Genomic DNA, 24880 nt, shown 5'->3' with positions numbered 1-24880 from the left:
GGGGGAAAGGTGGTTGTGGAAGCCAATGTCCTTGCTATGTAGATGAAGCCTCTGAATAGCAGGCTTCAGAGACAGTAGATGGTAAAGCCTCTTTTCAAACCCTAAAAGTTATCAGACTCTCAGGCAAATCTCTCCTGGATCAGGAAAAGACCTAGATCCCTCCTAGGGAAGGAGGTTCTCTACAGAATGCAAATTTCTCTCTCAAGCAACAGCTTTGAGGACCATTTCAAAATATGTGAATGAAATATATTTTGGGGTAAAATACTTTGATTTCCTTCAGAGTCTGCTATCTACCATGTGATACTGTACCTGAGGGAGGTGTGAATTTGGTTTTGTATTGCCACAGAGAGTCTGTGTTGTCAGTCTTATGATCTCTGTTTTAATGTTAATGCCAGTTAGTTGTGCCTAAACTCCCGGCAAAGGGAGGGAGTTATAACATATCTCCCTTCCCCTCATAGCCTGAACTAGCTTTTCAGGTTTCTTTGGGACTCCCTTGGCCAAGAAGGAGGTCCATTCAGTCTGTTGGAAGCCTTAGATTTTTTTTTGTTGTTGTTGTTATATCTGCCTATTAACATTGACCAAAAAAGAGCCAAACTCTGTAAAATATTTAAAGAAATTTATTCTGAGCCGAATATGAGTGACCATGGCCCAGGGCACCATCCCAAGACATGTGCCCTGGGTCATGGTCACTCATATTTGGCTCAGAATAAATCTCTTTAAATATTTTACAGAGTTTGGCTTTTTTTCAATCAACAAACTTAGTGAATACTTAATATACATTCTCTCTAATCCTCCGCACAATTTTGGGTGTTATCATCTCTGTTTTGCAAATGAGAAAACTGAGGCTCAGTGAGGTTAAGACCTGTGTTTATAAGACTCAAGATCATTATTTAGATATGTCCTTGTCTTTCATCTTTCCACCTGGAATATGTGTGTGCTGAGACTTACATTCTCAACGCAAAGTTATAGAGATGTATTAAATGGTGCCTGGTACCCTTAGAGTACTCATTCTTATTGGGAGGTTATTTTGCCCCCCAGGGGACATTTTGCAATGTCTGAAGACAACTGAAATGAGGAAGGTACTATTAGCATCTACTGGATAGAGGTCAGGAATGATGTCAAATATCTTCCAACACACTGGCAGCCCCACACAGCAAAGAATTACTCATCCCAGAATGTCAATAGTGCCAAGCTTGAGAAACCTGCCTTGCAGTGTGTTTGCGCATCATAATGGTGTTTATTAAGCCTATGAGAGTGTTGAATTGTATTTGAAGGTGGCAATGAGGAATAGTTGAAAATATATCAGGAATCAGAAGTTCTGTGTTCTAGTTCCAGATCCAGGACTAACAAAACCTCAATTTCCCTGTGAGTAAATTGGTGACAATAGTATCTGTATTATCTACTTATTAATTCATCAAATTTTTATGTATTACCTTCTATGCATGAGGCAGTACTCTAGAAATGGAGTGTGCAACAAGGAAGAAAACAGGCATCATCTCTGCCTTCACGTAGCTTAGCGGAAAACAAATAAGTAGAACTATGGGGTACTGTGGAGCACTCTGGTAACCTAGCAAAGAGACACCTAATTTAGTATTGTATAGTCAGAGAAGTAACCTCTTAGCTGACAATCAGGAAAAAGAAGTTAGGCAAGCAAAGGAGAAGGAGAAAAAGTAGAGGATAGGACAGTGTTCACAAAAGCACAGGTGAGAAAGAGCATAGAACAATCCAGGAACTGAAAAAATACACAGTATGACCAGACAGTAGAATGTGAAGGGAGGAAAGAGATGTGCCCGGGGAGGAAAGCAAAGGTCACCTCTTGGGGGGTTTTGTGGGTCAGCCTAAGGAGGATGGAGGCAAAGGGAAAAAAAAGGAAAGATTTTAAAAGCAGGGAGCTGGCGTGATCAGATTTGAGTTTTAGAAAACCATTTAGGCTTCAAGGTGGAGAATGGATTCTAGAGCCTGTGAGACCAGTTGGAAGTTTGTTACTGCTATCTCAGCAAGAGGTCATGGTAGCCCACAACTCAGGTAGAGGCAATGGGATAGATAGAAGCGAATGCATATGAAAGAAGTTCAATCAATTCTTACTGCTGAGGTGTTGACAATGTTGACAAGATATCCCTGTCTTAGAGCAGCAGAGTTTCCAGAACAAGGGATGACTGCCACTGCTGTGTCTGAAAGCTGGACGTATCTCCAGTCCACGCATCAGGTTGGATTCTGTGCAGGCCTGTGTCTTTGCCTCATTAGAGTGAAGTTTTGTGCTGTCTGAATAGCAGGACCTAGGTCACATGTCCCCACTCAAGCTGCAAGGGATGTTGGTAAAGTGAGTCTCTGGCATCTCCTTGAGAAGAATGCCCTAAACTTAGAAAGGATGCTTCAAGAAGAAAGGCAAATGTGCCCCTACAGTAGACATGGAGAGTGATTTGCTGGAACCTATTTAGAAAGCAAACCTGAAAATACCTTACAAATTAAAAACATTCTTTCTCCTAAAAACCCCACTTCTTGGAATCTATGCCCTAGAAGTAAAATTATCCATACTTAAGAACATATGTGCATTGAGATATTATAGCATTGTTCTTTGGGCAAAAATTTAGTAAGAAAGTGGATGTCTTTCAATGAGAAAGAGTTGAGTAAATTGTGCTGCATCTGTGCCACTAAATATGTACTCAACCTAAAAAAAAACTGAGTTGGAGTTAAACCCAGTTGGGACTGGGACTCTGAAAATCTGAGAGGGACATGCTGAGCCACTTAAAAAAAAATCTCCTCATATGTAACATAGATCTTGATGTGTACCATCTCTCTAGGAATGAGGTGAGAGGGGTCTTCTTAGTAACACTGGCTCATCCCTCGTCCTCATTCAACACTCTGGTCCAGATTCAGATTGCTGCAAGTCTAGCTCATAACTGCTGTTTCACTTAGGAACACATGCTACCCAAATAGGGTGGCCCACCGATGATCTCAAAGTTACTAAGCTTCAGTTTACTCAGCTTCCCATGGAAGTCTGGCTCCTGGTCTTGAATCTATTCTCCATCACAACTGGGCCAAGTGGGCTCTGTGACTCAGCCCCATCCTTGCAGGAAGCAAAGTAGCAGAGAAGCACCTGAAATAAATTCCTGTATCTGAGCTAAAAACGCCTCTTCCTAGAATTCCTGGGTAAAAGCTTAATTGTATAATAACAGCTTGGTGGTCTGTCTCAATCTGCTCAGGCTACAGCAATAAAATACCATAGAGTGGGTAGTTGATACAACAGATATTTATTTCTCACAGTTCTGGTGGCTGGAAGTCTAAGATCAAGGTGCAGACAGATTCAGTTCCTGGTGAGGGCCCTCTTCCCTGTTTGCACATGGTTGTCCTCACATGGTGGGGGTGGGGAGTGTGCTCTGGTTTCTTCCCCTTTTTATAAGGGCACTAATCCTATCATGGGGAATCTGCCTTTGTGGCCTCATCTAAACCTATCTACCAAAGGCTACGTCTTCAAATACTATCACATTGAAGGATAGAGCTTCAACATGTGAATTTGGAGGACACAAATATTTATATCTCTGAGGCATTACAGCATGGTCATTAAGAAGACAGGCTCTGGAGCCAGACTAAATCCTGGTTCTGCCACTCACCAGCCATGTGACCTTGGGCCAATTACTTAGCCTTTGTGTGCGCCAGTCTCCTCATATATAAAATGGGATAGGAACAGTACTATCTCATAAGGTTGTTATGAGGCTAGGTTAGTTAACACATAATACATCTGTAGAGCATGTCTCAGACATACAAAGAGCTCAATAAATGTTATCATCATCATTCCCTTCTGGATCCAGGTATGACTCAAATTAATCTCTTCTCAGAATACTCAACCTGCAGGTAACCCAGCAGCTTTCTTTCTCTCCCAGCCTTTGGTAGAAACTCCCAGTTTAAAAACTAAACAAAGCTGTATTTATTATACAAACAATATTACAGTAATGGGGATTTATAAAGGACGTGGCTGAAATTCCTGGGGGTGGGAGAGCGAGGGAGGGATTTTAGAAGTTCACTACAGCCACCCCAGTTCGGAGGGTGCTCTACCCCAGTAGCGTTCTGTACTTGCAATGTTGCTATTTTCCATTTTCTAAAGCTTTATTTAACCATTGTAATTTGTGGCTTTCTCCACGACTAAGTATAGAGCAAAACATAATAATGCAAACTGGCTCATGCTGAGCTGAAATGAGTAGTGTTCTCTCACCAAATCCTCTTGTGAGCTTTAAGAACTTCTTTAATTTCTCTGTTATTTTCCAATATTGTATACCTATTCCAGAAGTACTCATTTTGTCTTTCCTAAACCAGCTTTCCTCTGCTGGGAAAATGACCAAATTATTCGACTCCTGTCCTCCTTCCACACCTCTAGTTTTTGGTTTTTCAGCTTCCATTCTGGGGTTTACAACCAATTTAGCAGTTGTTGATCATGGTGAAAGTGTATAACTGAGTCAGTACTGGAGATGAAATGACTTGTCAGAACAGTTCATGAGAGGGAAATCATTTTCAGGACAAGGGGAGAGAGAATGGGCAAGACTGTACATATGCATTGTACTTGCTTGTGGGTAATGGAGTGGACTCCAATGTAGAGCGAACTTGGGTCATTTTCTTTGATCCCCTGACACACTATTCCTTTTTTAAAAAATTAAAGATTAGTCTCTAACAGAAGGTAGGGAAGTTTCTTGTCTAGATTGAGTTGTGGAGACTACATTTAGACTATAAGCTCTTAGAAATAGCAAAATATTAATGCGGAGTTTGTCATGGGAACTCAGAAAATATGAATTAAAATCTAGAGACAGAAAGAAAGAACCATGCTTAAAAAAGATAGTGGGTTGATCAGTGACTACTTACGGCTGCTCTCACAGATTACGTGTAGTAGCCATGTCCTTTTCTGTATTTAGATTTTCCTACCAAAAGATGACTGACTATGTGGACGTTTCAGAGTGCCAATATGAGTAGGGTGAGTAACTTGAGCTGAAGTTTAGGATGAAAGGAGCAGGAGAAACCTGGCTCCTTGCTGGGATGCACAGGGCTTTGGAGTACCTTCCAGGAGAGTCTGAGATGCCCCTCTACCCACACTCCTGCCAGACCCAATTGCTTACATTTCCTTGAGCACTCTGTGTGCTTCAGCTCCTCTGTGCCTGAAGCATCTCTCCTTTGCACTTACTGCTCCCACCCAAACCCAATTCAAATAATGCCAAGTCTTCTCCAGCTAGAATTAATCCCTCCTCCCCTGCATTCTCATAGCCTGTCTTATCCTGCTCAGTTCTAATGATGCTCCTAAAAGCAGACCCTGAGTAAAGGATTTGGGTATGAGAATTTATTCAGGAGAAGATCCCAGGAAACACTGTGAGGGAGTAGGAAGTGAGACCAAGAATGGAGAAAAAGCCAAAAAAAGAGTGCTTTAATGTGCAGATTACTGCTCTGAGCAAAGAGGGCTCAGCACCATTGGGAATGCTCTGAGAGTCTGAGTGGAACATGCTCAGTGTCCTACTGAAGAGCAAGGAATTTGCCACCTTCATCGGTGGTGAGTTGTTCTGGAGACTAAATCTCTGGCACTTACAATCTGCCTATAAGGCACTGAGCTGCTCTAAAGCTAAAGAATGCCTTCAGGTCAAAAAATGCTAGAAGCGATAGCCTCTAGGGGCCTTCCCACCTGTGAAGGGAAGGGGGTGGTTAAGGGGATTGGAATTTGACAAGGACATCCTGCTATAACGATTGCCTTTGAAGGCAGAGAACAAACTTTACTCATCTTTATATATCCAAAGTATTCAACCTGCAGCCTTATCCCAAGTAGGTGCTTAATAACTTAAATAAGTGAGGTTGGTTCACACTTAACACATCTGATGAACCAATGGTACATTCAACACGTATATTTTGAAATGCCTATTATGTGCCAGAGAGTTCTCAAACAAGCCTTGTCTCTGTTCTTCAGGAGCTGACAGTCTCACAGCAAAGTCAAGCAATCAGCAAATAATTACAATGTGGGGGGACAGGTATATTAACCCATCTTGTCAATGTATGTTTCACCCCTTGATACTACCACTATAGCACAAAACCTATCATTTAATTTTCAGCAGATTAGATTTTTATTTTCAAAGAAAGGAGAGTTTATTTCTCCTATAGAGGATAGGAACAGGTATAATATTGATGACATTGTTTTTGGTACGATTTCTGGGTTAATGAACATGGATTTGAAATAGCCTACTGTTGACTGGAAGCCTTACTGATAACATAAACAGTTGATTAACATGTATTTTGTATATGGTATATATTATATACTGTATTCTTACAAATAAGCTAGAGAAAATAAAATTTTATCAATAAAATTTTATTAAGATAGAGAAAACACATTTAATATATATTTATAGTACATTATTATACTGTATTTATTAATACCATAAGTTTATGTTATCTGTTTATAAGATGAATTATCTGTCTGAAGCAGTGGGCAAACAGAGCTGCAGACCTCAATCTTATACCAAGTGATTCAACTTTTTTGTAATGTCATGACCTCTCTGTGCTTCTTGGGGACACTTCCAGTATCTCTAGTGGCACTTCATACGAGTCTCATGGTATTATTCAAGATTTACAGTATGCACTCAACAAAATGAAAAATATGTGACAACCACAAAAGATCACTTTTTTACTGTAATACACAATTTACTGGAAAGGTGAACTGCTCACGTAGAGATGATTAGCATCACATGATGTTTTAAGTGGACACACGCAACACTTGTGCTCACCATGACAGCAATAGGAAATGGCAATGAAATTATTACAGTAGTATAGTATGTGCTACAATTAATTTTATGTAGTTATAATTTAATACTGCATCTTTTTGTTTGCTTACATTTCTCCTGACTAAAAATGACATCATGTACAGTCTATGTAAGTTTTGATAAATTTTAATATTTTATAATATATTTATGTATATTTTATAGTAATACATGACAAAATATACTAGTATCTACATATATTTTATGCATTCATACCATGCCTAACTTTTTCTTAATTTTAAAAATATTTCTAGGCTACAGAATTCATCTGCAAGTTTCTTCAAATTGTTGCAAACCTCCAAAAAATTGTCCAATATATTTAGTGAAAAAAATTTATGTATAAGTGGACCCCTGCAATTCAAACACATATTGTTCAAGGATCAGCTGCACCTTACCTACTGAGAAGCAAAAATAAGAATTACATCCAACACTTCCTCAGAAACTAGGCAAGCAAGAATAAAATAAATTGTTGAGTGTTGAGAGAAAAAACTGCCAAACCAAAATTCTTTACCCTGCAAAATTATCTTTTAAAAGTGAAAGAGAAATAAAGGCTTTCTCAGAGAAACAAAAACCAAGGGAATCTGTTATCAGTAGACATGTCTTACAAGAAATGTTAAAAATAAGTTCTTCAGAGAGAAGGAAAATAATGTAAGTCAGAAACTGGGATCTACCTGAAGAAAAGAAGAACTTCAGAGAAGAAATAAGTGAAAGTAAAATGAACATTTTATTTTTCTTACTCTTTTTTTTTCTTCTTCTTCCTTTTTTTTTTAATTTGAGACGGAGTCTCACTCTGTCCCCAGGCTGGAGTTCAGTGGTGTGATCTCGGCTCACTGCAATCTCCACCCCCTGAGTTCAAGCGAGTCTCCTGCCTCAGACTCCTGAGTAGCCGGGACTACAGGCACCCGCCACCACGCGTGGCTAATTTTTTTTTTTTTTTTTTTTTTTTTTTTTTTTTTTTGTATTTTTAGTAGAGACAGGGTTTCACAATGTTGGCCAGGATGGTCTCCACCTTTTGACCTGGTGATCCGCCTGCCTCGGCTTCCCAAATGCTGGGATTACAGGTGTAAGCCAACTTGCCCAGCCTATTTTTCTTATTCACAATTGATCTAACAGTTAGTTCAAAATAATAACAGCAACAATGTGTTCAATTATATGCCAATATATAAGTAAAATGACAGCAGTGGGCCGGGCGCAGTGGCTCACGCCTGTAATCTCAGCACTTTGGGAGGCCGAGGCGGGCAGATCATGAGGTCAGGAGATCGAGACCATCCTGGCTAACGTGGTGAAACCCCATGTCTACTAAAAATACAAAAAATTAGTCAGGCGTGGTAGCGGGCATGTGTAGTCCCAGCTACTCGGGAGCCTGAGGCAGGAGAATGGCGTAAACCCGGGAAGCGGAGCTTGCAGTGAACCGAGATTGCTGCCACTGCACTGTGCAGCCCCGGCGACAGAGCAAGACTCCGTCTCAAAAAAAAAAAAAAAAAAAAGACAGCAGTGATACAAGAGGCAGGACGGAAGAATTACAAGTATTTTGTTATTATAAAATATTAAAATTCAAAAATTAGCCAGGCATGATGATGCATGCCTGTAGTCCCAGGTACTTAGGAAGCTGAGGCAGGAGGATTGATTGAGTCTGGGAGGTTAGTGGAAGTTGTAGTAAGCCATGATTGCACCACTGAACTCCAGCCTGGGTGACAGAACGAGACCCTTTCTCAAAAACAAAAATAGTTATTCACACTATCCATGAATTGGTATAATGTTATTTGATAAAAGTATAATGTATATGCTAAGAAGGGGAAAAATAGAATTATATACAACGCTCAATTAAAGCCATAAGAGGTAGAAAAGAGAGGAAGATAAAAATAGAAACAAAGAACAAGAGAAATTAATAAAAAATTGTAATAAATATGGTAGATATAATCACTTTAAATGTCAATGGTCTACCTACACTAACTGAAAGACAAAGATCCTTAGAGTGGATAGAAAAAAGGACCCAAGTATATGTTGCCTGTAAGAAACTCACTTAAAATATAAAGATACATGTAGATTAGAAGTAAATAGAGAAAGATAAACCATGCTAACACTAATCAAAAGAAGGAGGAGTTGCTGTATTAACTTCAGAAGGAGCAGACTTCAGAGCAAGGAAAGGTATTAGGGATAAAAAGGGGCACTGCATAATGATAAAAGGATCAATACTTCACAAAGACATAATGATCTTTAATGTGTATGTGTCTAACAACCAAATGTCAAATACCTGAGGCAAAAACTGATAGAAATGCAAGAGAAATAGATGAGTCTGCTATTGTAGTTGGAAACCTTAACACCCATCTATCAGAAGTGGACAAATCAAGCAGGTAGAAAATTAGTAAGGATATAGTTGAACTCAACATCACCATGAATCAATGGGATATAATGGACATCTACAGACTACAGTCATGCGTCACTTAATAATGGGATTATGTTCTGAGAAATATATCGTTAGGCAATTTCATCACTGTGCAAACATCATACAGTATACTTACGCAAACATAGATGGTACAGCCTACTATACCCCTACATTATATGGTGTAGCCTATTGCTCCTGGGCTGCAAATCCATAGAGTATGTTACTGTATAGAACACTGTAGGCAACTGTCAGACAATGATAAGCATTTGTGTGTCTAAACATACCTAAACATAGAAAAGCAATGTGTTGTGCTATGATATTACAACATCATTAAGTGATAGGGATTTTTCAGCTCCAGTATAATCTGATGGGACCACTGTCATATATGTGGTCCCTTGTTGACCGAAACGTCATTATGAGGGGAATGACGGTACTTCTATGGGACATAAAACACACCATAACAAATTTAAAAGATGAGAAATCATACAACTTCTACTCTCAGATCACAAAGGGAATTTAAACTAAAATCAATAACAGAAAGATGACTGAAATCCAAAATACTTGGGGATTAAACAACGCACTTCCAAATAATACATGGGTCAAAGAAGAAATCTTAAGAGAAATTTTAAAACATTTTGAACTAAATGAAAATTAAAATAAAACATCAAAATGTGTAAGATGCAGCAAAAGCAGTGCTTAAAGGAAAATTTATTGAATTGGACACATATATTAGAAAATAAGAAATATATAATAAAGGACTGTTATATTAAATATACAAAGAACTCTTAAAACTCAACAATAGAAAAAAACAACCTTATTAAAAAGTGGACAAAAACCTGAACAGACCCCTAATCAGAGAAGATAGACATATATGTAAATAGTCTGTTCCATATATATGGAAAGTGAACATACATAAAGATGTTCATCATATTTCATAAGAGAGTTACAAATTAAAACAAGTATTAGAATGGCCAAAATACAAAACAAAACACTGACGACACCAAATGCTGGTGAGGATGTGGAACAACAGGAACTCTCATTTATTGCTGGTAGGAATGCATAATGGTACAGCCATATTGGAAGACAGTTTGGCAGTTTCTTATAAAACTAAACATATTCTTACCCAAAGATCCAACAATCACACTCCTCAGTATTTACTCAACGGAATTGGCAACTCCACACAAAAACCAGCACATGGATGTTTATAGCAGCTTTGTTCATAATTGCCAAAAGTTGGAAATAACCAAAATGTTTTTTAGTAGGTGAATGGATATCAACTGTGGTATATCCTCATCAAGAAATATTATTCAGATCTAAATAAATTATCGAGTTATGAAGCCATGAAAAACGTTGAGGCAACTTAAATGCATGGTACTAAGTGAAAGAAACCAATCTGAAAGGCTACATACTGTATAATTCCAACTATATGACATTCCAGAAAAGGCAAAACTATGGGGACAGTTAAAAGATCAGTGGTTGCCAGGGTTGAGGAGGGAGGGCAACGCAGAGCATGGCAGATTTTTATGGCAATGAAACAATTCTGAATGATACTACAGCAGTAGACACTGATAAATATCATCATACATTTAACAAAACCCATAGAAACATAACACCAAGAGTGAACCCTAATGTAAACTATGAGCTTTTGGTGCTAATGATACATCAGTGTAGGTTCATTGATTGTAATGAATCTATCTCTATGGTAGGGAATGTTGATAGTGGAGGAGGTTGTGGGACAGGGGGATATGGCAACATTCTGTACTTTCTGCTCAATTTTTCTATGAACCTAAAACTGTTTTAAAAATTAAATTGTATTAATTAAAAAAATAATGTCTTTGATTGAATTGTTAGAAACACAAACCTATATTTTGCCAAATTAAAAATAATTCTTTTTTTGTACCATAGTATAACTAATTAACTTTCGGGTGACATAATTTGACATGAGAATTCATGGTGCCTTTTTACATTTATATTTAAACTAAATATAATTCAATAAAGTACTTATTATGGATTCTACTGCCACTCACTTTGACAAGTACTATTGAGAAATATTAATCTTAAAATACAGAGTTCAGAGATGCTAGATCATCTTTATTCATGAAATTATGTTCCCAGAAACAGTCTAGATTTCATTTACACAATTTGTGCTGCCCTGCATTTCATTTCCACATTTGTATTCTCTGCCTCCCCTCCTAAGCATCCTAAGCGCTCACATAATGGTATATGATTTGCAATATACATAGAGAATGTTCCTAAATTGCTTTGGATTTTAAGCTTAAAGTATATATTGGTAGGTAATTGTTAAACTTTTTACTATATTATTCCAAATACCAGTAATAATTGTTCTCCTAATCTTATCTATCAACAAAAGAAATTTTATCCACAGAGAGATTAGGGAACTGCATGATCACCTTCTGCCAGACTCTGTATGAAGACAGTAGTGAATTTAGGGGCCAGTCCTCACCTAACATCTCTTTAGATTCAGAGGACATTTCACTGACACTGCTGCCTTCTCCTGCAGCTTACCCTGAACACACACATATTTCTCAAGTGGGATCAAGACTTTTTGTTTTGTTTTTGTCTTTCTTCTCCCTACTTTGTCTTTATTGAGCATGTATTATGGGTGTAATAAAAACATTTTTTAAAGCGGTAGGATGTTTGCTTGTTTGAAAAGCTTCTAGATGAGAGCTCTAACACAGGAATTCTTAACTGCTTTTTCTCTACTCTCCCCTTAAGTAGCCTGGGGAAGCCTGTGACAGCTTCCCAGTAGCACATCCCCTCTAGAAGGAGAAATGCCTGCTGATGTGAATAGAATGTCAGCCTGGGTCACACCATGAACTGAGTTGGGGCGGTAAATGGATAGACAAATGCACAAACAAAGGAAAGGAAAGTGGTAAATGTTCATTATGAACCTCATGAAGCGAATGAGAAGCTTCAGGTGCAGTGCCTGCTGCCTTAGTACAACACATGCCCTTTCAGGTGACCAAGCCCATCTTTTTCATCATGTGAGCATTTCAATCAGGACGTTTTAAACATTAAACTTCCCCACTTTCCATAAGGCTGGTTTAATTTGCAGACCCTGACAGATGACATTTCTCACAGTGTGTCCCTCCCTGTTGGGGGTGGCACAGGACTCCAGGCCTAGCATCATCAAAGCCCTGCCAGAGGCTTATGGCTTAAGCGCATCAGAATGACCTGGCCCTGCCATTTGGCGGGGCCCCAGGGCATTTGGGGGCAACACAGGAATTCACAATGAGAAAGTTACTGTGGCCTCTGTTGGAGATCCTTTCAATTAAAGCTTTTAACATTTTTCACAAGCAACCCCCAGGGATTCATTCTCATCACCAGCTTTAATGGATGGCAGGCTAACACAGCAAATGACTCACCCAGCTCACTGCAAACACTATCAAAACCCATACACTCTTCCTTCTCCAAAAAGCCCTGTAGGCTCCTGACAGGCCAGATCAAGAAGCTCTAAGAAAAGTTAGTTTTACTTAAATAAATGCTGCTTTCAGCAAACATTGCTCATCGCTTGAAGTTTTTGTCTTTGAATCATTAAAAAATGAAGTGAACAATGTCCTGTAGTCTCGTAATAGATGGCACGTTCTCTTCATAGACTGGGCAGCAATCTGGTATCAGGAAGCAAAACAGGCGTGATTAAAATTCCAGTCCTGATACTGACTGTGTGACTTTAGGAAAGTTACTTAATTTCTCTACACTCCTATTCCTTCATCTCTGCAATGGGGCTAATAATACTTACCTCATAGTTTTCATTCTGATTCAAAAGTGGGACCTTGTTTGTACCCAAGGTATTGTTTCTTTTATTCATGGGTCTACATATGAAGAACAGTATGTATGCATGATGTATGTATCTATCCATCTATACCCACACATATGTATACATGCACATAACACCTAACATCTAAGACCTGAATAATTACATACAAATATTTCAGATTTTCGGTTTCTCTTGGAAATAAATCAGAAGATCTGGCAACATGAGGTTGAGTTTGATTGGCAGCTGTCCCTCAAGTCATGGCAGGTACACATGGTCCCACCACTTCATTTAGTTTGTGAACAGCCTGTCGCCTTTGGTCATTTGACTGTGCCACTTTCTGTCTGCATCAGCCCCTATACCACAGGTCTTAATGGCAAGAACTCTTGAGAAAAGCAGAAGCAAACTCCAGTCAAATAGATTGGGGGTGGGTAGGCTGGGAGTTACTTTCAATGAGGGGCCTCCTTTGTCTTTCACCTTGTTGAAGAGTTAAACTTGGAAGAGAGGAATTCAGAAAAGATGGGTCAATTTTTTTAATCAATAATTTTTTGGGGCACAGCCCTGGTCAAGAAGGCCCTCTGCCTTTCTCCACAGCTGCCAGGCTGAGCAGATGATTTTGCAGGAGGTGGGAATAAAGCTATGGGTCCCAAACATATTTCGGCAGTAACAGTGCTTCTCCTTGTGGGCACTATCCATCCTTAGGGAGTGTATTAACTTGTCAGAGTTTTTTTTTGGTTGTCACAGTGGTTGGGAGGACACCACTTGCATTTGGTAGGTAGGACTAAGGTGGTAGAATCCCTGCAATGTGCAGAAAAAATCCTCACAATAAAGGATTTGCTGCATGCCCCACAAATTTTGGACATCCTGCCAGATATTTGTATATTTATAATTATCATATTAATAATTATCTGAAAAACATACTTACAATTGTCTTAACTAAAATCCAACCCCCATTATGCATACAGTGTTTTCAAACAGTCTTAAAAAGCACTGAATTTTCTAGGAGTTCAGGCATGGTATAAAGTGAGGAAAGAGTGTACTTTCTTTGTTCAGAAATTTACTAAGAGCTGGTTCCCAGTTCAGAAACTAGCTGAAGCCATCACTGTTTAAGGTATTCTGGCTGACCATCCGGCCAGTGGAGTCAGTCTGCCTGTGCAGATGCCTCATTCAGCATGTTTTTACCTGTGGTTGCAAATGTCTGACTATTTCATTAGCGATAATACAGAGTGTGCTGCGGTGGAGAACTGTGCACCATCTACAGGACACCCCTCCAGGTTATCTGGTTCTAATTCCATGGAGACTATGCTACAACTTTGTAAAATATAGATAACTGACAGCAATGCAAAATAATTTTTGTCTGCAGACATGCAAATTCTGACCTATTTGGTAAATGTTCAATTGACCTCTCTACCCCACTATTAAAGAAGTTAGTTTTGCCTTCATTTGTACATTCATTTCAATATTCCTGATCTATAATGTGTCCATTATTTGGTTAGTCTCTTAAACAGGTTATAACATTTGCCTGGTTCCTCATTTTGAGTTAATTAAAATATACAACATATGCTCATTTTTATATCTGGGTGAGAGTCATGATTTTATCTTTTTTAAAAAAATTATCTTTTAATGGTAGTCTTGTCTTGACATTTGCAAATTGAGATACATATCTTATTAAAAATGACTTTCTATTTTGTTCTCCTGTTATAACAGGATGTTATATTTATTTTTAAATGTGTCATATATAAATTTCATTCCAGTATACTAAAAGGGGTGTTCAAATATTTGTTATAAAAGGAAGCGTGGAACCTGACAGGGTTTAGAATCACAGATTCCATCAGAAATTCTCTGAACAAACCCACATATGTAACTGATGAGTTGGGTCATTATTTTTCCCAGTCAGACAGAAAGATCCAGAGCTCCAAGTAATTTACAGCAACCACGGGGCTGTGAATTGTTTTGGGAACTTCTCACCTTTCCCCCAAGTCCAGCTTCATTTAGATAGAACAATTACAAAATAGCTATTTATGAGTACCACTGACCTAAACTTCTTCCCCCATCATCAAATGCCAAGGCTATTCCATACAAATGGCATTGTCATCTGGCCACCTTAGGTAATGTCAGAAAAGATTAAATGAAGACATTTTATCTTACTTCCCCTTCTCTGATTCATAGTTTTTAATCCCAAGATGAGAATACCCCAGAGTGTTCATTCTCCACATCACATACAGGGAAGCCGGTCCTGACTTGCAGCCCTATGGTAAGTCTTACGACCAACTATTCTAATACATTCATATGTTGCCACATTTTAGAATCCAAAAGGAATAGGATTTCAGGCTGAAATTTCTTTAACTCAGAAAGAAACAATAAACCAGCTCACCCATCTTGGTACCATTTCACCCCTAGCTGCTGGCTGGGAATGGTCTCAGCTGACAATGATGAATGAAAGAGAAAATAGATCCACTCACGGTTGTATACTACTAAAATATCCTTATTTCAAGATATCACCATACTTTTTACTTAATAAACACATTTACCCCCAGAAAAGTACAGAAAACTTGGCAAATAAAAATAAACTTTAGAAAATTTGCAAGCCTGGCTTATATATTGCCTTATTTAGAGGATAATTCTCACATTTTTTTCCTTCCACCTACCAAAAGGAACATGCATAATAAATGAAACTAAGCTTGGCAGGAAACCCATCAATAAGGTTAATTTAAAGTGTAGGCAGAATAGCAAATCTCCATATGGCTATCAAGGGGTTTGTTCTTGTTTCAAAACCAATTGACTTCCAAACAACAGAATATGCCTTTCTGAAGAAACCAGATAGAAGGAAATCCCAGCCACCTAAACATCCACATCCCTGTCATGATAATACAGCTCCTGGGAATTCATTTTTAGGGTCACTTAAAATATAAGAACAAGGCTGTTTGGCTTCAAACTCTGGCTTCCTCACAAGCTTTATGATGTGGGTTAGATACAAAAGCTCCATAAGTCTCAGTTCCCTCACCAGTAAAATAAGGAGAATATACAATGCTGTGTAACATTACATATTATACACATGGTTCAGATGACTGCATTAGATAATCCATAAAAATGTTTAACAATGTGCCTGGTATTATTGTAATTGTGAAATATTTAAGACTGGATTTTTTCAATGATGTAAATTGGTGATAGGGTGAGTGCTGTAACAGGGAGAGTATCATTTTAGAAATTAATGATTTGAAAAGAACAGCCCCTTCAAAGAGAGGATCAGGAGATAAGACCTGGGCAAATGGTAGGCACTTTTGTTTTATAGCATGAATGAATTTGGTTCTCACTAAGGGTTTACTCTTTTCTTGGCCCAAGTCCTCCACCAAAAACTATACTAGGGGACGGCCCTGAGTCACAATGAAAACAAGACAACTTTCCTGTTGATTCCATTTGGAGTTAAGTATGCACACACAACACAAAAAATGGGAACCTTGGGAAATGAAGGCTTTAAATGTCTGCAGCAGTGAGGTGTTAATACTGGTTTTTTGGTAACTAGTGATACTATATGTTGCTATGGAGTTTCAGTCATTACAGGGCAAATGGTGTCTGAAGATGTTAGTTGAGTCTAGGGATATCTTTTCAATAAATGAAACTCACTCAAAGCACACAGAATTTGTGCTTTTTCAGAGTGGATTAAAGGCAAGTTGCAGACCCCTGGGTACAGTATGATACCATTTTTTTTTATTATTTTGTAAAAAAAAAAAAGAAAGGACAAAAATAATATCACAAATGTGTGCGTGTGTGTGTGGTATATGTCTAAGCATAGAAATTAAGTCTAGATGGAGACCCATCAAATTTTAAATGTGGTTTTACCCATGGGAAGATGAATGGTGAAGATGAAACCGGCATCAAAGAGGAGGCAATTCCTTCTTTAAATTATGTTGCTTTATAAACAGTTAAGCAGCATGTATTACTTCTACAAAAGGAAGGAAGGAAAGGAATAAGGAATGGAGGAATGGAGTACTTAAGTTGTCCTTTTTCCCCTTTTGTTTCCTCTCTAAGGTCTCTTCCAGCTCTAAAAGTTGGAATCTATGTGTAAAGAAAAAAAAAAACACTGTAAGAATACAAATGACTATCAAGTGTATATTCACAAAGGCAACTTTTACAGTATGTTCATTGCCAGTACAGATTTATTCCATTTAAGTCTGCTGTTTGAACTGACCCTAGAACAAAAATTGTCTTCCAAAACATTAAAAAACAAACAAACAAACAAAAAAGATTGGGAATGGTGGCTTACACTTGTAATCCCAGCATTTTCAGAAGCCAAGACAGGAGCATTGCTTGAGCCCGGGACTTCAAGACCAGCCTGGACAAAGTAGTGAGACCTCATCTATACCCAAAAAAAAAAAAAAAAGAAAGAAAAAAAAAATTAGCTGGGTGTGGTGATGTAGTCCCAGCTACTCAGGAGGCTGAGGTGAAAAGATTGCTTGAGCCCGGGAGGTCCAGACTGCAGTGAGCCTAGATCATGCCACTCCAGCCTGGGTTACAGAGTGAGACCTTGTCTCAAAACAAACAAACGAAAAAAGAAAATTATACTCAACACAGTTTTGCTTCAGCATCTTTGAGTTTATTGATTGGAATGTGGCAATCTCTAAAAGATATAGAGGATCATATTAAACAAGTCAGAATCCATCTGCCCAAAATGCTTCCACCCTTCCCATCTCAACCAGGTAAAGCCCTACTCAACACTATTGATTAAATTCCTAGCTGTAGAGTTCAAAAGTCATGAGTTTTTATTGTAACTTTTGCTGCTTAACTGATTACCTCAGGCAAGCTAATTAACTTCTCAAAGCTTCAATTTCCTAGTCCATAAAATGAAGAGAATTAAAGCCTGAGCAATCAGGCAAGAAAAAGAAATAAAAGGCATCCAAATGAGAAAGGAAGAAGTAAAATGATCTCTGTTTGCAGATGACATAATGTTATCTGTACAATGTCCTAAAGATACCATATACACCAAATAAATAAATAAATAAAGCCTTATTGGAACTAGTACACTAATTCAGCAAAGTTGCAGGATACAAAATCAACATACAGAAATCAGCTGCATTTCTAAACATTAACAATAAGCCAAAAAAATTAAGAACATTTCATTTCCAGTAACATTAAAAAGAACAAAATACTTAGAAATAAACGTAACCAAGGAGATGAAAGACTTGTGCACTGAAAACTATAAAACAATGCTGAAATAAATTAAGGAAGATACAAATAAATGAAAAGATATCCTATGTTCATGGATTGGAGGACTTAATATATATATATATATATTTTTAGATGGAGTCTCGCTCTATTGGCAGACTGGAGTGCAGTGGTGCGATCTTGGCTCACTGCAACCTCTGCCTCCCAGATTCAAGCAATTTGCCTGCCTCAGCCTCCCGAGTAGCTGGGACTACAGGTGCACACCACCACGCCTAGCTAATTTTTGTATTTTTAGTAGAGATGGGGTTTCAACATGTTGGGCAGGATGGTCTCAATCTCTTGACCTTATGATCTGCCTGCTTCGGCCTCCCAAAGTGCTGGGATGACAGGGGTGAGCCACTGTGCCTGACCAAGGAGGACTTAATATTGTTAAGATGTCATACTACTGAACGTTATCTACAGATTCAATAGAATCCCTATCAAAGTCCCAACGGCATTTTTTGCAGAAATAGAAAAATTTGCCCTAAAATTTATATGGAATCTCAAGGGAACCTCAATAACCAAAACAATTTTGAAAAAGAACAAAGATGGAGAACTCCCACTTCCTGATTTCAAAACATTACAAAGCTTCAGAAATCAAAATAATGTGGTACTGGCATAACACAAATGGACCAATAGAATGGAATAGTAGCTCAGAAACAAACTCTCATATATATGGCCAAATAATTTTCAACAAGGTTGCCAACACCCCTCAATGGGGAAGAAAAAAAATCTCTTCAACAAATGGTGTGGGGAAAACTGGATATCTGCATGCAAAAGAATGAAGTTGGGTCCTTATACCACGTACAGAAAATTAACTCAAAATGGATTAAAAACATAAATGTAAGACCTAAAATTGTAAAATTACCAGAAGAAAACATAGGGGAAAATATTTGTGACATTGAACTTGACAATGATTTCTTGGATATGAAAAATGATTTCTTGGATACAACAGAAGTGTAGGCAACAAAAGCTAAAATTAGGCAAATAGAACTATATCAAACTTAAAAATTTCTGTGCATCAAACAACACAATCAACATAGTGAAAAGGCAACCTATAGAATGGTAGAAAATATTAGAAAATCATATCTCTGATAAGGAATTCATATATAGAATTTATAAAGAACTTCTATAACTCAACAACAAAATAATCAAATAACTCTTAGAAAATGGGCAAAAGACCTGAATAGATGGTTTTCTAAATATGATATGATACTCAAATGGCTAATATATGAAAAGATGCTCAGCAGCACTAATTACCAGAAAAATGCAAATCAAAACCACAGTGAGATATCACTTTACACTCATTTGCATGGCTGCTGTCAAAAACCAGAAAATAACAAGTGTTGGTGAGGCTGTGGAGAAATTGGATCCCTTGGGCACTGTTGGTGGGAATGTGAAATGTACAATCACTATGGAAAACAGTATGGAGGTTGTCAACAATGTAAAAATAGAACTACCGTATGATCCAGCAACTTCATTTCTAGATATATACCCAAAATAATTGAGAGCAGTATCTTGAAAAGGTATTTACACACCCATGTTCATAGCAGCATTATTCACATAGGCCAAAAAGTGAAAGTAACCCATGTATTCCATTCATTGATGAATAAATGGATAAACAAAATGTGGTATATACAAACAATGGAATATTATTCTGCCTTAAAAAGAAAGGAAATCCTGTTACATGCTACAACATGGATGAACCTTGAAGACATTGTACTAAGCGAAATAAGCCAGTCACTCACACACAAAAATACAGTAGGACTCCACTGATCTCTGGTATCTAAAGTAGCCAAATTCATAGAAACAAAGTAAAATGGTAGTTACCAGGGGCTCGGGGGAGATGAAAAGGGGAGTTGTTATTTAATGGTTATAAAGTGTCAAATTTGAAAGATGAAAAAGTTCTGGACATCTATTTCACAACAATGTGAATATACTTAACACTATTATGCTGTGCAATTAAAAATGCTTAAAATAGTAAATCTTACACAACATCTTGTTAACACAACAACAAAAAAAGAAGAAAGTTAAATGAGGTGCATGTGAAGGACTTAGGAGGGTGCTTGGCATGTAACAAATGTACATTAAATACTAGCTAGTAGCTATTAATGGGATTATCAAATGCTACCCTTCCAAGACAATTCCTTCCCTTCCATCCTCTCCTCAGCCTTTTCCCCACAGATACAATGTTATTTTCCAATCTGTACTTATATTCTGTCCTGTTTTTTTTTTTTTTTTTGAGACGGAGTCTAGCTCTGTCGCCCAGGCTGGAGTGCAGTGACCGGATCTCAGCTCATTGCAAGCTCCGCCTCCCGGGTTTACGCCATTCTCCTGCCTCAGCCTCCCGAGTAGTTGGAACTACAGGCGCCCGCCACCTCGCCCGGCTAGTTTTTTTGTATTTTTTAGTAGAGACCGGGTTTCACCGTGTTAGCCAGGATGGTCTCGATCTCCTGACCTCGTGATCCACCCGTCTCGGCCTCCCAAAGTGCTGGGATTACAGGCTTGAGCCACCGCGCCCAGCCGTCTGTCCTGTTTTATAGCTTACACTTTTGTACTGTCAATGCAGGAAGAGTGGATTATTCACCATTGTGTTCCCTCCTGGGTCCTACCTGGTGACATGCATATAGTAGGTCCTCACTTATTTAGCAGTTACATTTTTTTCTCTTTTCACTATAAGTACTGTACATCATTAATATAGAGAATGTGGACAATAGTAAAATAGAAAATGGGGGAAAAAATCATCCCAAATCCTACCACTTGAAAACAATCAGAGTTAATATTTCTTTTTTCAGTAAATACTTCTTGAATTAAACACTTAAAATAAGATGCTAACTTGCCTTAAAAGAAAGGTAGGATATGGATATAAGTTTGGAAATTATCTTCCTTGGGGGTATTTCAGGATAGGATGAGGCACCTGGTAGCCAAGAGCTTGACGGGGAAGTTGAAGTAAAGGAGATCATATAACTATGATAACACAAATATAGTTCTTTTATTCAGTATATAATGTATGTAAGTCAGAGATTATTTACCTAATTAATGAGGGAACAAGTAGGATGATAAAGCTGATTCAAAAGAAGGTATACAAGATGAATACATACTTAGAAAGAGATAAGATGTTGAAACCACCAAGTTCCAAAGGTAGATATGAAACAAAGCAAAAACAAAAGCAATACAACTATAGCCTCTACGGTTATCTGTTCTACTCAACAAAAATGATTCACATCCTCTAGTAGACCAAATCATATGCAACTTAGTTAGTTAATATCTAACTTTAGGGGAACTGGATGCAAATCAATAGCCAATTGTGCCAGACAAAGTTCCTACCCTACAGTGTCACAGGACCTGGGGTAGACCTATTGGACAGCTCTCCACTATGACATTGAAAGGCACACAGTCATTCATCCTCTTGCCTTATTTCTGAAGTTTTGATAATTTTTCTATACTGGGAGCCTCAAGTTATTGAATAATTATTACTAACAAATATCAAACATTTATCATGGACCAGGATTGTGCTAAATGCTTTCCATGCAATATCTCACTGAATTCTCACCACAACCCTGGAAGTAGTACTATCATTATCTGCTTTTACAGACTCTTCAATAGAAGTCTCAGAAAGGTCATTTCCGTGAGGTTATACGGGTGAGAAAGTAGCAACCCAGCCTCAGTTTTAGCGCTGTCTACCCATCCCTAATTATTAATACAACAGGAGTCTCCACGGTGGGATGAAGGCACTGCAGAGACAATATGAGAGAAGGCATTAGGGTGTAGAGAAGAAAGAGTAGAACTTCCACTGAGGGTGACTTAAACTGCTATTCTTTATATTCCCCATTACAGGTATGATTTAAGATGTATATATTAATATATGAGGGTATCTTAGTTCAGTCCTGCTACTATAACAAAATTCCACAGACTGGGTAATTTATAAACAGAGTAAATGTAACTTACAGTTACGGAGGCTGGGAAGTTCAAAACCCAAATGCCCGCAGGTTCAGTGTCTGGTGAGGGCCCAGTCTTTACTTCCAAGATGGTGCCTTCAGTGCTGTCTTTTCCAGAGAAGACAAACACTGTGTCCTCACATAGTGGAAGGGCGCAAGAGCACAAACAACCTAGTTAGTTTCCTCTAACACTTTTATAAAGTTCTAATGCCATTGGTGAGGGAGGAACCCTCATAGACTAATCACCTCCTAAAGGCCCTACCTCTTAATACTGTTGCTTTGGGGATTAAATTTCAACATTAATTTTGGAGGGGATGTAAACTTTCAAGCCAAAGCACAGAGATACATGGATAAACATACATGTGACAATCAAAAAATCTTGGAGCCTTCTGCTGTAAAGCCTTCAGTTCACTGAGGCTGTGATTTACTCACATTTTCACATCTGCTACTTGGCATTTCTGACTCACTTCTCTAACCTTACTCATCTTGTTTTCTTAAAACATTTACGATTTTGATATCCAGCTGTGTGGATTGAGAGCCTCACACCTCTTCCTTGCAGTGCGAGGCGGATAGAGCATTTTCATTTCTAGAGACATTAGGAGATGCTGGGAGGCAGCACTGTTGTCCTTCTGTGCCCTGGCTGGGAAGTCCTGGGGAAGGCAAATCCGCTTTCCCATTCCTTTTTGTCCCTGGCTCTGGGCTTTGTGAGGGTGGAGGGAAGAGAGGTCTACCATGAAATAGAGAGTGGTTTACACAACGTAATTCTCAAATTTTCACACAGTGCTTTCAGAAATCACATTGATGGGTGGCTGAAGTGATCTGAAGATGAAAGAAAGCAAATAGCTCAGGTCCTAGCCTTGGAAAAACCAAAGAGCAATGCAAGCTTGATACAGAGTCCACAGGAATTAAGGAGATTTGTTTCTGAAGCAAAGTGCCAGGATTCTCCCCAGTGCCAAACAGAGGAAACGCTTGGCATTTCTGGAGCAAAGCATGCCAAGTGTGCTGTAACATCAGTATTATTGGGCATTTTTTGAAATTACTAGTTACACTTACTTGAATAAGTGCTCCTAAATGCAATTAATGTATTATATGTTAACTTCATGGATGAGCTAAGAAAACTACTCATTATCTTGTCTCTCTAAGAGATACTACAAAGCAATATGCACATACTGAGAGGCTTTGTGTTGTTGCCACAGTTGTAGGAGACAAACAAGGAGAGACCAGAGCTCCCTGGCCCAGCTAGGGATGTCCCTTCAGCTCCCCAACACCCACACACAGACTGCCTCATGCATAGCCCTTGCCCCAACTTGGAAGCCCCCGTTGAGAAGCTGTGTTTGGTTAAGTTGGGAAGTGCAGCCTCCTGCCTGGTCCCAAATGCACCCCCAAAAGCAGACGACCTTCATGGACCTCCCCAAAGGTGGATGATAGCACAAAAGTAGAGTCTGATCCCAGGAAAAAAGGAGGAAGCCTCCAGAAATAGTGTGGCTTTGACTCTCAACCTCCCACTGCAGCTCTCCTCAAAACAATCCTCATCGTTTTTTTTAGAAGGATGAGATAAGCTCACCAGATAATTTCCTCTGGGCTTCCCTCTTCAGGATTATAAGGAGACTCCAGAGTGGATTGTGGGTACTGAGTCTCAGCTCCCCTTTGCAGAGAAGATTTACCATTTGCTTGACAATTCGTTGTGCCAGGTACTGCACTTAGAAAGTTTCACTCCTTTGCATAGCCACTAGCAGTGGCTTGTACTACCTCCTTGTGAGGTCCCTTGTCAGCAGCATAGCATAATTTGGGGGATTGTTAGCTATGTAGAACCTCGCCTGGCCCAAACCCTACTGAAACAGAATATGCATTTGAATTAGATTCTTCAGGTGATTTGGAAATGCATTCATTGGGAAGCACTGATTTGAACTGTTTGAGAAATTCAACTTTATTTAAAGGATCTGAGATCAAATTCCAGCTCCACCACTTGTGTGACTTCAGCAGAACCACCCAGCTAAACCACTCTTGAATTTTTCTTTTTTTTTCTGAGACGGAGTCTCGCTCTGTCCCCCAGGTTGGAGTGCAGTGGCACGATCTTGACTCACTGCAAGCTCCGCCTCCTAGGTTCAAGCTATTATCCTGCCTCAGCCTCCTGAGTAGCTCGGACTACAGATGTCCACCACCATGCCCAGCTAATTTTTGTATTTTTAGTAGAGACGGGGTTTCACCATGTTGGCCAAGATGGCCTTGATCTCCTGACCTTGTGATCCACCCGCCTCAGCCTCCCAAAGTGCTGGGATTACAGGCATGAGCCACCGTGCCTGGCCTGAATTCTTGACTTGCAGAAACTATGTGAAATAATATTTATTACTGTTTTAAGTTACTGCAGTATAGGATTATTGGTTATGGCACAATAGGCAATTAATATGCCCACTATAGTAGCCAAATATATATACAGTCTTTCCCAATAAAATTTTTCATACCTAAGATCAATCAAAACAAATAAAAAGAAGGAAATAAAATTCTCTTTCACTGGCACTTGATAAAGCATTCCAACAGTTACAGAAAAGCATAAAGCACACAGGTCCAAGATAAAAAATGTTAGCAGAGGGGACATATCCTTTCCATGTCCCCTTAGTTTTCCATCGAAGGGTTTGATTAACCATTCCATTCAGGGAGGGTTCCCTTAGTGTTTTCTTCCAGGAGCATCTTTATGTCCCTTCACACTCTCATCCCTGGGGGAGCCAACTTAACGGAATGCTGCATTTGGGAGAAGAGACTGAGAATACTCAGTTCTGTCTGGTCCTCCCAGCTACAGAGG

General features: G+C 38.8%; 1 long non-coding RNA gene across 1 annotated transcript in view; it reads right to left on the bottom strand.

The window, feature by feature from the left end:
- LOC114676278 (uncharacterized) overlaps positions 1 to 23799 on the bottom strand; it is a 56375-nt gene extending 32576 nt beyond the window's left edge. The window contains exon 1 of the long non-coding RNA XR_003727157.2: positions 23645 to 23799. This is a non-coding gene — a long non-coding RNA (uncharacterized LOC114676278). The remainder of the gene's footprint in view (positions 1 to 23644) is intronic.
- Between the last annotated feature and the right edge of the window lie 1081 nt (positions 23800 to 24880).

This window comes from Macaca mulatta, chromosome 2 (assembly GCF_049350105.2).
Source record: "Macaca mulatta isolate MMU2019108-1 chromosome 2, T2T-MMU8v2.0, whole genome shotgun sequence".
Taxonomy (NCBI): Eukaryota; Metazoa; Chordata; class Mammalia; order Primates; family Cercopithecidae; genus Macaca; species Macaca mulatta.
Note: the sequence above shows the minus strand (reverse complement) of the source record. Positions and strands in the feature narration are given on the sequence as shown.